General features: G+C 36.9%; 1 protein-coding gene across 4 annotated transcripts in view; it reads right to left on the bottom strand.

Annotated features, from left to right (window-relative positions):
• LRRC28 (leucine rich repeat containing 28) overlaps window positions 1-16,472 on the bottom strand; it is a 235,992-nt gene that overhangs the window by 68,301 nt on the left and 151,219 nt on the right. The window lies entirely within an intron of this gene.

Below are 16,472 nucleotides of genomic sequence, written 5' to 3'. Positions count from 1 at the left end.
TTTAAGAATTAATGGCCAAATAAATTAGGTTGACACATTATTATATACTTTTGACACAAAAGATATATAAGTACAAATTTATTAAATGCTACTTTAATGTCAGGAGTAACAAAATTCTTTTTTGATGCAGTTGCAATTTATTTCAGATGAGGAAGAAAAGAAGGAATTTCTAAAGAGACCAATGTCCCTGGCCAGGGAAGCTAATCAACCAAAAAAAAAATGCATAAGAGACAGGGGGAAAAAAAAGGAACAAATGATACAGAGTACAAGAATTGCCTGAGGGTTTTGATGACCTACAAGCTCAATATGAGTTAGCAGTGAAACATAGTAATCAATGTTCCCCACTCCCCCAAACCCCCTGAATTTGATGAAAGTCTATATCAATGGAATTATTCTAAAAGAGGGAAGTGCTAATCCCACTGTACACTTAGGCATAACACAACTGCAGTATCATGCTTATTCCTCAAGGGGGGCTGGAGTCAGTGGTGAAGAAAAGGAAGGAAGTTGCTTCAATTCTCTCCAATTTCACTGGAAGCAATTTTAAACAGGAAAGGGAAAACATAAATTTAAACTGTTCATACTGCTACATGAAAACATGATAACTGTAACTCATAAGAACTACCTCATTATCAGGGCAGTTAGAAGGAGTAGATATCTAGAGAAAGCACAGATTTGAATTGAACAGGATGGAATGGTGGCTAAAAAGATAAAATTAAGGGTGTGAGAAAGAGGAATGCAGGGGGAAGACAGGGAAAGAATGAGGCAGAATGGGGTACATTATCTCAGATAAAAGAGGCAAGAGTTTTTACAGGGGAGGGAAGATGGGGGAGGTAGTGGAGAATGACCGAACCATTGGAATTGGCTCAAAGAGGACATATCATACACACTTAATTGAGAATAGAAATCTATCTTATTATACAAGAAAGTAGGAGGACAGGAGAATATGAAAAGGGGAAGGGGTGCTCATAGAAGGTAGGATGGATTAGGGGAAGTAGTAGACTTCTTTTGAGGAGTTTATTAAGGGTAAAAAGAGAGGAAAGAATAGCACAAATAGGGGGTGAATAGTATGGAAGGAAATACAGTTAGCAACAGTAACTGAAAAAAAATTTTGAAGCAAATTTCTCTGATAAATGCCTCATCTCTCAAACATATAGAGAAATGAGTCCAATTTAAAAATAAAAAATAAAGGCAATTCCCCAATTGATAAATTTTCAAAAGAGATGAATAGTCAGATTTTAGATGAAGTAATCAAAACTATCCATAGTTATCTAAAATGCTCTCAATCATTATTGATTGGAGAAACGTAAATAAAACACTTCTGAGATACTACCTCACATCTATTAGACTGGCTAATATGTTAGAAAAGAAGACAAATGTTGGATGTGGAAAAATTGAGAAATTAAGGTATTTTGGAGTTGTGAATTGATTCAACGATCATGTAGAGCCATTTGTTGTTTACAGTTGCTTTAAATGGAATTTCTCATTCTATCTCTTGCATGGGTTGTGTGGGTCATATGTAGAAATACTGATGACTTATGTGGGTTAATTTTATATCCTGCTACTTTGTTAAAATTGTTATTTGCTTCAAATAGTTTTTTTAGTTCATTTTATAGGGTTTTCTTATGTATACCATCATATCACCTTCAAAGAGGGAAAATTTTGTTTCCTCACTGTCTAGTCTAATTGCTTCAATTTCTTTTTCTTATTGATAAACTTATTATTTCTAATACAGTATTGAACAAAGGTGGTGATAATGGGCATCTTTATTTCACCCCTGATTTTATTGGAAATGCTGTTAGTTTATTCCATTACATTCAATGCTTGCTGATGGTTTAGACAGATATTACTTATCATTTTAAGGAAAACTCCATTTATTCTTTTGTTCTCTAGTGTTTTCAATAGGAACGGATGCTGTATTTTGTCAAAGGCTTTTTCAGCATCTATTGAGATAATCTTAATTTCTGTTAATTTTGTTAATGATATGGTCAATTATGCTGATTGTTTTCCTAATACTGAAACATCCCTGCATATCTGGTATAAATCCTACCTGATCATTATCCTAGTATTATCCTAGTAATAACTTGTAATCTCTTTGTTAAAGTTTTATCTAAAGTGTTTGTATGGGGGCAGAGCCAAGATGGGGACAAGAAAGGATGGAGTCTTAGGTGCTTTCTGATAAAACTTCTAAACTAAGGACTCTAACTAAACTTTCGAGAGACAGAACCCACAAAGGGACCCAGAGAGGCAATTCCTCCTACTCAAGGTAACCTAGAAAAGAGCAGAAAGGCTCTGCTCTCCGGGGTCGGAGGGGCGGCCCGCCGGAAAGGTGTCCCGCCAGAGTGAAAGAACTTCAGCCTCCTGGAGGCAGCCCCAGGGTGCTGGAAGCCCCAGCTCACAGCAGCAGGGGAGTCTCCTGAGCTGCCCCCCGAGGAGCACTGGGCAGAAAGTGGGGGAACAGCGGGGGACCTCTGTCAGAGCGAGCAGGTGGAGCCCAGCCCTCAGGGCAACACAGCAAGCAGTGTGGTCTTTCCCCAGCCCAGATACAGAAACAGTATCAGGTGGAGCCTTAAGCAGGAGCCCCCAGGGCATAAGCCTATTGAACCTAGGGAGCGAAGAGAGACTGCAAAGCTCTGTCCTCTGCCCCTGGAACAGGACTCTGGGGCTCTGACCACATTCAGATCCTGATCGCAGTCTAGGTCCCCCCATAGAACAGCAGGGCCCCCCCCCACCTCAGCCCCGTGGCAGAGGGGAACACTTATGGTCATTCACAGACCAGGAGGGAGGGCAGAGCCTCACACACTGACACCCTTGTGGGAGGGTCTCAAAAGCTCAGGAAGCACCACAAAACCAGGCCCAAGGTTGGGGAAATGAGCAAGCAGAGAAATAAGAGGAAGACCATTGAGAAATATTTTGCAAATGAGCCCAAGAAGTATCAAAATACTCAGTCTGAAGATGAGGAAGCACAAGCTCCTGCATCTAAAGACTCCAAGAAAAACAGAAATTGGGCTCAGGCTATGACAGAGCTCAAAAAAGACTTTGAAAATCAAATGAGGGAGTTAGAAGAAAAACTGGGAAAAGAAAGGAGAGAGATGCAGGAAAAAGATGAAAATGAAGTCAGCAGCTTAGTCAAGGAAATCCAAAAAAATGCTGAAGAAAATAGCATGCTAAAAACCAGCTTAGGTCAAATGGATAAAACAGTTCAAAAAGTCATTGAGGAGAAGAATGCTTTAAAAAACAAAATTAGCCAGATGGAAAAAGAGATAAGAAAACTCACTGAGGAGAACAAATCCTTCAGACAAAGGAATAGAATTCAGGGAGACTGATGAATTTACCAGTAATCAGGAATCAATACTTCAAAACCAAAAAAATGAAAAATTAGAAGAAAATGTGAAATATCTCATTGAAAAAACAACTGATATGGAAAACAGACTTAGGAAAGATAATTTAAAAATTATTGTAATACCTCAAAGTCATGATCAGGAAAAGAGCCTTGACATCATTTTCAAAGAATTACTACAGGAAAATTGCCCTGATATTCTAGAAGCAGAGGGCAAAATAGAAATGGAGAGAATCCACAGATCCCCCACTGAAAGAGATCCCAAAAAACCAACCCCTAGGAATATTATAGCCAAGTTCCAGAACTCCCAAGTCAAAGAGAAAATATTACAAGCAGCCAGAAGGACACAGTTCAAATATCATGGAGCTGCAGTCCGGATCACACAGGACTTAGCAGCAACTACATTGGAAGCTGGTAGGGATTGGAATATAATATACCAGAAGGCAAAAGAGCTTAGGATGCAGCCAAGAATGAACTACCCAGCAAGGCTGAATGTCCTCTTCCAGGGAAAAAGATGGACTTTCAATGAACCAGGGGAATTTAAAATGTTCCTGTTGGAATGGCCAGAGCTGAACAGAAGGTTTGATCTTCAGATACAGGACGCAGGTGAAGCATAGAGATTGGGGGGGGGGCAATATGAAGGACTTAATGATGATGAACTGCATGTATTCCTGCATAGAAAAATGACACTGATAATACTCATATGAACCTTCTCAGTTAATAGAGCAGGTAGAAGGAGCTTTTATAGTTGAAGCATAGGAGAAAGCTGAACTCGAAGATAAAATATGGTATAAAAATGGAGTCAATAGAAAAAAAGGGACATGTAATGGGAGAAAGAAAAAGGAGAGGGGGAATAGGCCAAGATATTTCATATAATAAGATTTTTCTTTATTACAATGAGCTATTGCAATGATATGGAAGGGGAGAGGCAAGGGGAAATGAGGGAACCTTTGCTCTCATCAGAGGTGGCTAGGAGAGGAAACAGCATATATACTCAATGGAGTATAGACATCTGGAGTAAGAAGGAGGGGAGGAGCAGGGGGAAGGGGTGGGGATGTGAATAAAGGAGGAGAGGATGGACCATGGGGGGGGGGGGAGTGGTCAGATATAACACGTTTTCTTTTTTACTTCTTGCAAGGGGCTGGGATTGGAAGGCCTGTCCAGGACCATAGGGCCAGGTGGATTCTGGTCCTAAGGGGTGGTATGGGGACTCAGGGCCTTTTGGCCCCAGGACCAGGGATCTGTCTGCTGCACCACTCAGCTACCCTACAGCAGAGTCAAAGTGAAAGGAGAGAGAAAATATAGTACATGGTAGTGGAGAAGGGAGTTGCGATCAGCAATGGCAATGGTGGAAAAATATGGAAGTAACTTTTGCAATGGACTTACCATAAAGAATGTGATCCACCCCCCCCAAAAAAAATAAAGTGTTTGCATGAACATTCATTAGGGAGACTGCTCTATAATTTCTTTGTCTGTTTTGGCTTTTCCCTGGTTTAGGTATCAGCATCATGTTGGTGTCTTAAAAGGAATTAGGCAGAAATCCTTCTTCACCTCTTTTTAAAATAGTTTATATAGAATTAGAACTCAATGTTTTTTAAATGTTTGGTAAATCCATCTAGCACTGGAGATTTTTTCTTACAGATTTTACTGATGATTTCTTCAATTTCTTTTTCTGAAATGGGTTTGTTTAATAATTCTTTCTTTTCTGCTAATCTGAGCAATTTACATTTTTGTAAATATTCATCTATGTCACTTATGTTGTCAGATTTATTGGCATACAGTTGGGCAAAATAGCTTTGAATTATTACTTTGATTTCCTTTTCATTGGTGATAAGTTCACCCTTTTCATTTTTCATACTGGTAATTTGGTGTTTTTTTTTAAATCAATTTCATCAAAGGTTCATGTATTTCATTGTTTTTTATATACTAATTTTGTTTACTAGTTCAATGCTTTTCTTACTTTCATTTTACTTAATATCTACTTTAATTTTCAGGATTTCCAATTTTATTTTTAATTGAGAATTTTTAATTTGTTCTTTTTTCTAGCTTTTTTTTAACTTGCATACCCAATCAGTAATCTGCTTTTTTTTTCTTTTTTATTGATGTATGTATGTAAAGATATAAAATTTACATAAGTACTGCTTTGGTTGCATCCAATAAATAAAATTCTCACCCTTTGCAGATGATATGAGGGAATACTAAGAGAATCCTAGGGTATCAACTAAAAAAACTATTTGGAAAATTAACAACTTTAGCAAAGTTGCAGGATATAAAATAAATCCACATAATCATCACAATATCTATATGATACCAACAAAACTCAGTGGCAATATAGACCACTAAGGAAAATATAAAACATTCTAAAGAGTATACTTGCCAAGACAAACAAAAGAACTATATGAACATGATTATATATATTTTCACACAAATAAAGCCAGAATTAAACAACTGGAAAAATATTATTTGTCCATACGTAGGCCATGCCAATTTAAAAAAATGGCAATTCTACCAAAATTAATTTCCTTACTCATTGTCATATTAGACTATCAAAAATCATTTTATAGAACTAGAAAAAAATAATAAAAAAATTAATTTGAAAGAACAAAAGATCAAGGCTATCAAAGGAATCAATGAAAAAAATGCAAAGGAGTTACATGTAATCCAGCTTGTACCAGAACTTAAAATTATGTTATAAAATAACTATATGGTACTGACTAAGAAATAGTGGAATAGATTAGAGATATAAGAAATAGTAACAGATAACCATAGTTATCTAGTGTTTGACCCAAAGACCTCTCAGCTTCGAGCCTGAGGTCTTTGACTAAACTTCTGGAAAAACTGGACAACAGTAGGGCAGAAACTAAGTAAAGAACATCATTTTACACTGTATGCCAAGATAAGGTCAAAATGGGTATGTGGTTTAGACATAAAGGATGATTTCAAAAGAAAATTAGGAGAGAAATGAATAGTTTTCTTGTCAGAAATATGGAGAAAAAATTTTGATTAAATAAGATACATAGCATGACAAAAGGTACATATAAAATGGATAATACTTATTATATTAAATTTAAAAAGTTGTTACACAAACAAAACCATTGTAACCAAGATTAGAAGGAAAGCTGGGAAACAAATTTTATAGCAAGTGTCTCTGATAAAGGTCTCATTTCTCAAATATTTAGAGAGTTGAGTTAAATTTATAATAATAGACATCATTCCCTAAATGATAAATGGTCAAATAATATAAACAGGCAGTCTATGAAAAAATGTTCTAAATCATTATTATTTAGAGAAATGCAAAAGGAAACAACTCTGAAGTAGCAACTCACCTATCAGATTGGCTAATATGACAGAAAGAGAAAATGATGAATGTTTAGGAGGATGGGAAAGTTGAGACACTAAGGCACTGTTGGAGTGGTTAACTGATACAACCATTCTGAAAAGCAATTTGGAACTAAACCCTTAGGACAACCAATGGTTGCATACTTTTTGATCCAGCAATACCAATACTAAGTTTGTATCCCTAAGAGACATAAAAAAAGAGAAAAGAATCAACACAAACAAAGAAAGTTATAGCTGCTCTTTTTCTGATGACAAAACATTGGAAATTGAGGGGATTCTTATTAATTGGGGAATGGTTGAACAAGCTGTGATACTTGAATATAATGGAATATTATTGTGCTGTATAATGAAATAACAAATCAGAAAAACTTGGGAATACTTGCATGAACTGATGCTGAGAAAAGAGAGAACCAGAACATGGTACATAGTAACAGCTATATTGTGCAATTATGAACTATGAATAACAGCTTCTCTCAGCAACTCAATGATTTTTTTTCTGTTTCAAGGAAATGGGGTTAAATGACTTGCCCAAGGACCACTGCTAGGTAATTATTAAGTGTGTGAGGTCAAATTTGAACTCAGGTCCTCCTGACTCCAGGATCAGTGCTCTATCCACTGTGCCATCTAGTTGTCCAATTCAATGATTTAAGACAATTCTTAAGGATGCATGATGGAAAATATTATTCACATCCATAGAAAGAACTGATGAGAGTATGAATGCAGACCAAAGCATACTATTTTCATTAATTTTTTTCATATTTTTTCCCTTTTGGTTTGTTTCTTCTTTCACAATATGACTAATATGGAAATATGTTTTATATGACTGTATAGATAGATAGATAAATATAAACTATCAAATTACTTATCGTATTAGGAGAGGAGAAAATTTGGAACTCAAAATTTTAAGAAAATGAATGTTAAAATTATCTTTAGGGGGCAGCTAGGTGGCTCAGTGGATAGAGCACTGGCACTGGAGTCAGAAGTACCTGAGTTCAAAATCCGGCCTCAGACACTTAATAATTACCTAGCTGTGTGGCTTTGGGCAAGCCACTGAACCCCATTGATTTGCAAAAAGTAAAAAAGTAAAATAAATAAATAAATAATAAAAATGAAAAATAAAAATTATCTTTAAATATAATTGGAAAAAAATAAAATATTTTCCACTATTTTTTAATTGTTTTTTGAATTTTACAATTTCCCCTCCTCAATCTCACATCCCTCCCCCCACCCTCCCCAGAAGGCAATCTAATAGTCTTTACACTGTTTCCATGCTATGCATTGATCAAAATTGAATGTGTTGAGAGAGAAATTATATCCTTGAGGAAAAAATAAAATATAAGAGATAGCAAAAATTACATAATACATTTTAAAATTAAAGGTAATAGTCTTTGGATACAAACAGTATTTTCCATAGCAAATACCCTAAAATTGTCCCCAACTGTTACATTTAACAGACCGCAAGTCCATTAAGGTTGATCATCACTCCCATGTTTCTGTTAGGGTGTACAATGTTATTCTGGTTCTGCTCATCTTGCTCAGCATCAGTTCACACAAATCCTTCCAGGCTTCTCTGAATTCGCTTCCCTCCCGCTTTCTAATAGAACAATAGTGTTCCATAACATACACATACCACAATTTGTTTAGCTATTCCCCAATTGATGGACACTCACTCAATTTCCAATTCTTTGCCATCACAAACAGCTGCTATGAATATTTTTGTGCCAGTGATGTTTTTACCCTTTATCATGATCTCTCCAGGGTATAGATCTTGTAGTGGTATTGCTGGATCAAAGGGTATACACATTTTTGTTGCCCTTTGGGTGTAATTCCAAATTGCTCTCCAGAAATGTTGGATGAGTTCACAGCTCCACCAACAATGTATTAGTGTCCCAGATTTCCCACATCCCATCCAACATGGATCATTGTCCTTTCTGGTCATATTGGCCCATCTGAGAGGTGTGAAGTGGTATGTCAGAGATGGAAAAAAATAAAATATTATTAAAAAAAGAAAAGCCACTAGAATGGTAAAGAAACTGAAGATCCTTCTTTTTGCTGATAACATGGAGGAACTGGTGATGCATATTTTGGAGAAATGAAGAATATGATGAGTTAAAATAACTACTTTCCATCTATACATAAGGAATGTGTAGAAATTAAGAGTTAGGATGAGGTTCAGTTTTCCAAACAAAGCTATCTGAAACTGAAATGGACTGCTAGGGAGAAATGCTTAATATTGAATGTTTTCAAATAGGTGACCATCATTATCATACAGTCATACCTCTAGAGATGGAAAAAACCCTCAGAGAACATTAGTCTAATATTTTCATTTTATAAATGAGAAAAATAAAATCCAGGAATTTTAAGTGACTTGTCCAAGGTCACATACTTATTGAATGGGCTAAAGAAGAGATTTTTTTTGTTTAGCTATAAGTTGGATTAGATGGCTTCTAAGATCTCTTAAAATCAAAAAGAAATATGGGATTCCTATAAGATGGTTTAAGGCAGTCTAAAGTATGAAATGAGATTTGATAAAATACTAATAAGGACAGGCAAAAAAAAGTATTATTTAGACTATTATGGGGCATTTTTTCTCCTCAATAAGTCATGGGTAGATCACTAGACCTGAAAATCAGAAGACCTGAGTTCAAATATTGGTTCAAATAATTGCTAGTAGTGTGACTCTAGGTAATCCTTCTTCATTTCATTTCCCTCATTTGTAATATGGGGTAAAATAATACCTATTTCACAGTGTTTTTATGAGTATTAAGGAAGACAACATTTGTTTTAAAATTTCTTTCCTTTTTTTTAGGTTTTTTTTTTGGCAAGGCAATGGGGTTAAGTGGCTTGCCCAAGGCCACACAGCTAGGTAATTATTAAGTGTCTGAGGCTGGATTTGAACTCAGGTACTCCAGACTCTAGGGCCGGTGCTCTATCCACTGTACCACCTAGCCACCCCTTAATGTTGTTTTTATTTAAGGAAAAAGGACACACTGCCCAAGGTCACACAGCTAGGCAATTATTGTCTGAGGCTGGATTTGAACTCAGTCCTCCTGACTCCAGGTCAGTGCTCTTATTCACTTGTGCCACCTAGCTTCCTCACTTGTAAAACTGTAACAAACACTTGTAAAACACAAGCAAACTTTCAAGTACTTTACTCTTTAAATGTTAGCAAGCATCATAGTGCCACCATTATTAAAAAGAAAAATGTTCAGACTGTAAAAGATAACAAAACTACTTAATATGGAATTTAAATCTCTTCCCTAAAATATGGGGGAGATAAGAGACTAGCTTCTAACTAATTAGCTTTAACAAAGTTTTAAGAAGGTTTGATAATGGAATGCAATGAGATACTTTTAGGTCATTCAATGGTTAACATAAGTAAGCTTTCTTAACCATACCAGGATAAGGATAGTCAACTAAGATATCTATCTTGGACATCATCAGTTGATATCCATAGCAGTCTGCCAGTTAAACCTCAAAGTGAACCTGAAGCACTCATGGCCCTTTTTATTCATTTGTCTGAAAACAGTAGCAAATTCCCTTACCTATTGTCCTCTGAGTATAAAAAAATCCCAAGGATGGTATTCATATCTGTTAAAGAAACATTAGCCCAATGTTGGGTGAGGAGGTTAGAAGAAACATTACCCTTCCTATACATGTCTCCTTAAAGTTAAGATCTTTAAGGTTTTCTAGAGGACCTTCTGACACTAAAATTACTTTGGAACTATTACTGGTCAAACATGACCTTGATATTGACAGTACTACAGGAGGAGAAGAGAACAATGAAAACAAAGATGGTAGAAACAAAACAAAAACAACATAACAAGGCCCAAGAGGGGCTCATATGGGAGAGAAAAAAGCACTCTGACTCAGGCAATCAATAAATATTTACTAGGTGTTTACTAAATGGCAGACATTGCTAGGAATACAAAGAAATACAAAAGATAGTCTCTGAACTTAAGGAGCTCACAGTCAAATAGGGAAGAAAACTTGCAAACAGCTATGCACAAACAAGATATACACCAGATAAAATGGATATAACAAACAGAAAGAAGGCACTAGTATTAAGGTAGTGCAAAGAAAGATTTCTATAGAAGGTGGGATTTCAGCTGGCACTTGAGGAAAGGCAGGGAATTTAGGAGGTAGAGACAAGGAGGTAGAACATTCTAGTCACAGGTCAATGAAAATGCAGTCAGAACATGGAATAACTTGTAACAGGAACAAGAAGGAGCATAGTAAGAAGACTATAATAGATATGGGGGGAAGTGAAAGAGAGGGAGATTTATGAAGGACTTTGACTACCAAATAGAAGAAAGGATTTTATATTTGATCCTGGAGTTGAGAGGGAGTCACTGGAGTTTATTGAGTAGTAGAGATGACATGGTCAGACCTATGCTTTAAGAAGATCCCACTGACAGCTGACTGGAAAATTAACTGTGGTGAGAAACAACTTGTAGTAGGAAAACCAACCAATTGGGCTACTGCAAAAGTCCAGGAATGAAGTGATGAGGGCTTGCACGAGGGTGATATTAGTGTCCAAGTGAAAGGGGCATATATGACTGACATTATGAAGGCAAAATCAACAGAACTTGGCAACAAATTAGATGAAGGTCGGGGGAAAGGGGGCAAGAGTGAATGAGAAATTGAGGATAGCAACTAGATTGATTAGGAGGATGGTAGTACCCTTGATAGTAATAAGAAAGTTGGGAAGAGAGAAAAAGTTTGGGGATGGGGTGCACAGTGAATATGACTTCAATTTTGGACATGCTGAGTTTAAGATATCTATTATACAGTTTGAAAAGTCCAGTCCAATAGGCAGTTAGAGATGTTAATCTGGAGATTTAAAGAGTAGTTGAGGCTAGAAAAGTAGAAATGAAAATTGAATTTAAGAGAGTTAATGCTATTGCTAAGCCAGTTAGAATAGTAGGAAAAGAGAACAGGGCCCAGGACAAAGTCCTGGGAGACACACAAGATTATCAAGTATAACTGGACAAAGATCCTTTATGAGGAACAAAGCCTGGATCTAAATGGTCCAGTCAATGTGGTTGGTGATGCCCAATCTTAAAATTCACGGCAGATCTTTCAATGTTAAAGAGGTGAACATCAACAGTAGCAATAAGAGGAATATGACTGATAATATTCTAGAGTGCTGAAATTCTATTTGTTTACAGTGATGATGACAATGCCATTTCTTCTATAGACACTAATTGTCTCAAGGGTCAAAGAAAAATTACCATCAACTGCTTAACGTTTTGCTGCATCTTCCTCCATGGGAATTCTGTAGGGGTAAAGGATATCAACTCTTTGCCCTATTAGAGTTCTTTGGGACTGCATATCTTCTTCCATTGGGCATAAGTAGATACTTTCACCTCCTAATAGTATCACCTTTTGGCCTTCCAGCCCTGCTTGTGTAAAATTATATGACGACCATAGGGTATGATAATGGTAGCTAAGTTAAGAGAGGCTGGTCAGTTCTAGATTATATAGAAAAGGTCATAACATTATTTGTAAAAAAATATTTATAGCAGCCCTGTTTGTGGTGGCAAAGAATTGGAAATCAAGTAAATGTCCTTCAATTGGGGAATGGCTTAGCAAACTGTGGTATATGTATGTCCTGGAACACTATTGTTCTATTAGAAACCAGGAGGGATGGGATTTCAGGGAAACCTGGAGGGATTTGCATGAACTGATGCTGAGTGAGATGAGCAGAACCAGAAAAACACTGTACACCCTAACAGCAACATGGGAGTGATGTTCAACCTTGAAGGACTTGCTCATTCCATCAGTGCAACAATTGGGAACAATTTTGGGCTGTCTGCAAAGGAGAGTACCATCTGTATCCAGATAAGGAGCTGTGGAGTTTGAACAAAGTGCAAGGACTATTCCCTTTAATTTAGGAAAAAAACAGATATCTTATTGTCCGATCTTATTACCTCTTAGACTTCTCTTTAAGGATAAGATTTCTCTCTCATCACACCCAATTTGGATTTAAGGATAAGATTTCTCTCTCATCACACCCAATTTGGATCAAGGTACAACATGGAAACAAAGTAAAGACTGACAGAGTGCTTTCTGTGGGGGGAGTGGGGGCAGGGAAGCAAGATTGGGGGAAAATTGTAAAACTCAAATAATATCTTTAATAAAAATAAATTTAAAACCTTAAAAAAAGGTTATAATGGTTGTCCTTTTGCCATTTCCCATGTGATTGTGCACTTTGCTGGGGCTCTGCATGTGGGGTCAGGACTGCTGCCTGCTAGCACTGCCATTATTTTGAGGACCAAGTTGTTGATTATTGACACTACTGGAGTTTGTTGCCACTGCTGACAGAACCTGCATCACTGTCCATTATGTCAAGGTCATTTGTTCCCAATGAGCCTCTGAATACCATTGTAAGAGCTGCTACAGTCTCATTGTGTCAAGGCAGGTGAATTGCCATTAGTGGGGCAGGACTTTCTGGCTCCCTACATTGGGGAAGAATAGTGTTATGAACTTGTTTTGTCATTGCTGGGGCCTGAATTCATCCCTTATCCTGGGGTAAGTTCTTAGTCCCCTGAATCAATCAATTAAATTCTAATGATGATCTCAATGCCTTCAAAGGAAATTTTAGCCCAATCTCTGGGGGATGTATGTTAAGATACTGCTCCCACCACATCAGAGTAATGTGACAGTTAAAAATGTCAATGCAACTTAGGCTGCATTAATATAAATATTTTGCCTAGAGAGGGGGAAAATGAAAGTCTCATTATATTCTACTTTAGACCATGTCTGCAATATTATGTCCAGGGATAGGCAATACATACTGAAAGGACACTGACAAGCTTGAATATATCCAAAGGAGACCAACTAAGGAATTGATCAAACTAGAAATACAATATGAGGATGAACAAAATGAAGGATGTTTTCCTTGTAGATGAAGTGCCATTTGGGAGAAGGATAAGACATGTTTTGCTTGTCTCTGCAGGAGAAAACTGAGTAGAATTAAAATAAGGAGGTAGATTTTGATTTAATATATAGAAAAGCTTCCTAACAAGTAATTGTTTGGAAATTGTTTGAGAATCTGTTGAGGATGTTATGGAGAAGATTCATTATTTGTGTAGGGGGTGTGCTGGATGACCTTTTTGGTTATCTCTTTTACTGTATGTGTATACATTATTATACTATAAGCACTTGGTCAATTATTTTTACTTTTCTATATTTCTTCATAACAAACTTGAAGTATTCTATTTGAAATACTCTATGAGGGTTGAAGGGGGGGGTGGTGGAACCAAGATGGCAACAGGAGAATTGCCTCTCTTAGGTGCTCTCTCTATAGTATTTCAAAACTCATAAAATAATGACTCTTAACTAAATTTTTGAGAGACAGAACCCACAGAGGGATCCAGTGAGGCAGTTCTCCAGTCCAAGGTAATCTGGAAAACAGTGGAAAGGCTTGGCTCCACGGGGTTAGAGGGGCAGCTTGCCAGAGTGAAGGAACTTCAGCCTCCTGGAGGCAGCCTCAGGATGCCTGGGAGCCATGGCTCACGGCAGTGGGGGCAGTTTCCTTACATCCTGGGGAGCACCAGGCACAACTTGGAAGATCAGCAGCTGGACCTCTGCCAGAGCTAAGGCGTGAAGCCCAACCCTCAGGGCACTCAGCAAGCAGCTTGGCCATGGCAGCCCAGGATCCATGAACTGGAAGCAGGCAGAGCCAGTAAGCAGGAGCCCCCAGGCAACTGAGCCTTGAGTGCTCAGCCTAGGTAGGGGAGTGGAGAGAGACTTCCAAGGTCTGTCCTCTGTACCTGGAACAGGACCCTGGGGCTATGACCACATTCAGATCCTGATCACAGTCTAGGCCCTCCATAGAACAGCAGGGCCCCCCCCCCCCCAGCCCTGTGGCAGAGGGTTGTGCTTGTGGTCATTCACAGACCAGGAGGGAAGACAGAGCTACACACACTGAGATCCTTGTGTGTGGGGGTGTACCAATAGTACTCGAAAGCTCAGGAAGCACCCCAAAACCAGGCACAAGATGGGGAAATGAATAGAGAAAAAAGAGGAACATCATTGAAATAGTCTATGTGAAAGAAGTTGTATCAAACTCAAATAGAAAAGGGGGCTCCTAGACCATATGTAAGAATCTTTCTGGGTAGATGTTGACTTAGAAAACTATATCTAACATTATCCATGTTTCATTATCTTGGAAAATATTTTCCAATTAGGTTTTAATCTGGTTCAAGCTGCACTTGGGAATGTTGTAGGCTGTGATGTAGTCCAAAGGTTGTATGATTGATACCTCTGATGTAATAGGTAGAGTGTTGGACATGAAATCAAGAGGATCTAATTTGGAATCCTGTCTTAGACACTTTCTAGTTTTGTCAGCTAACTAGACAAGGCACTTCATCTGTAAAATGGATGTATTAGTACCTAACTTTCACGATTGAAGTAAGGATCAAGTGAGTTTTTTTAAATATGCATATGTATGTATAAGAATGCATATATATATATATGGTGGAAATGATAAACTAAGAAAAACCAAACGAGGTCCCAGAGTTTGACATGACCGAAGTAACTGAACATTACAAAATATATAAAGTGCTATGTAAACCATAGAGAAATATATATATAATATATATACATATATATATATATATTAGCTATTATTATTAAGGGAAGTTTTATAAATTTTTATAATGATTTTTATCATCTGATAATAATGGATTATAGAAGACTATATTGTTAGGCATATTAAAAAGTATACTATTTTAAGATTAGGCTTGATATGACACAAGTCAGGGTTAGATTTCAAATTTATCTTTTAAAAAAGCAGTGCTTCCCTCTTTGTACTTCATATTAGCACGTGGAAATTACTAAAACTGAGGGTTTTCAGGAAAGGGTTCTGAAATTCTGTTCAAGCTGACATGGCACAACTTGCTAGATAGGCTGGAGTAGAATTAATTACCCTGCAAGATAACAGGCAGCAGGGGGTATTCTATGATAGTCTCATTATGATACTATTTTAGTTATCAATGCAGTTGTCAAACACCATCTATTTAATAGTCAAATGTACCATTTGATGCTACTGACAAACAATAGTACTTTAAATCTAGAAAATCTATAAGGTATTCTTAAGAGGTAGTTTATTTTTCCCTTCTATTAATTTTTATTTTGTCTATACCATGTAATATTTTTAAAGCCTTATTTAAAAAAAATTCTAGGTATGTGAACTTTATAAAGCAAGGAAGCTGTCCATCTGCATGGCAGCTAATGCTACAAAGAACTTTTTTCATGTGGATTCTGCAAGTCCTGGATTCTAAGACATTTCTACTTTCCTTCTTTCAGACTCCCAGATCAAAGAACAAAAGCTATGATTCCTGAATAAACTCCATTTTTAATTTATGAACCTCAAGGCACAGACATATGTATTCCACATGGCTGAAGATGAAATAAAAATATCTTGTAGAGGTGCTGGTGCTCTTTTAACACATTGGGAAAGCAAATATGGAGTAACAACAGCATGGATTAGATAGACTAAAACTTTTGTTTATGACATAGACCATTCTAAGACATTTATTTTTATAGAAAATCAATTTCTCAATAAAGTGAATGGAACATTACTGTTCAAGTACCATGTCATTCATTGTTTGGAATACTATATCAGTTCTCATTCTAGTTCAAATAAAGTAAAAGTTGAATATCATGTAACTATTAATAATAGGATTACAAAAATATTTTGAAAGGTTGGAGGCACTGGTTCATTCATCATGAAGGACTGGGACTCTCCAAATTCAATTTCATCTAACAAAACTAAGAATAATTAAAA

Source organism: Macrotis lagotis, chromosome 4, assembly GCF_037893015.1.
Source record: "Macrotis lagotis isolate mMagLag1 chromosome 4, bilby.v1.9.chrom.fasta, whole genome shotgun sequence".
In the NCBI taxonomy this organism is placed as follows: domain Eukaryota; kingdom Metazoa; phylum Chordata; class Mammalia; order Peramelemorphia; family Peramelidae; genus Macrotis; species Macrotis lagotis.
The sequence above is the reverse complement of the archived record's forward strand: the minus strand, read 5'-3'. Positions and strand labels throughout refer to the sequence as shown.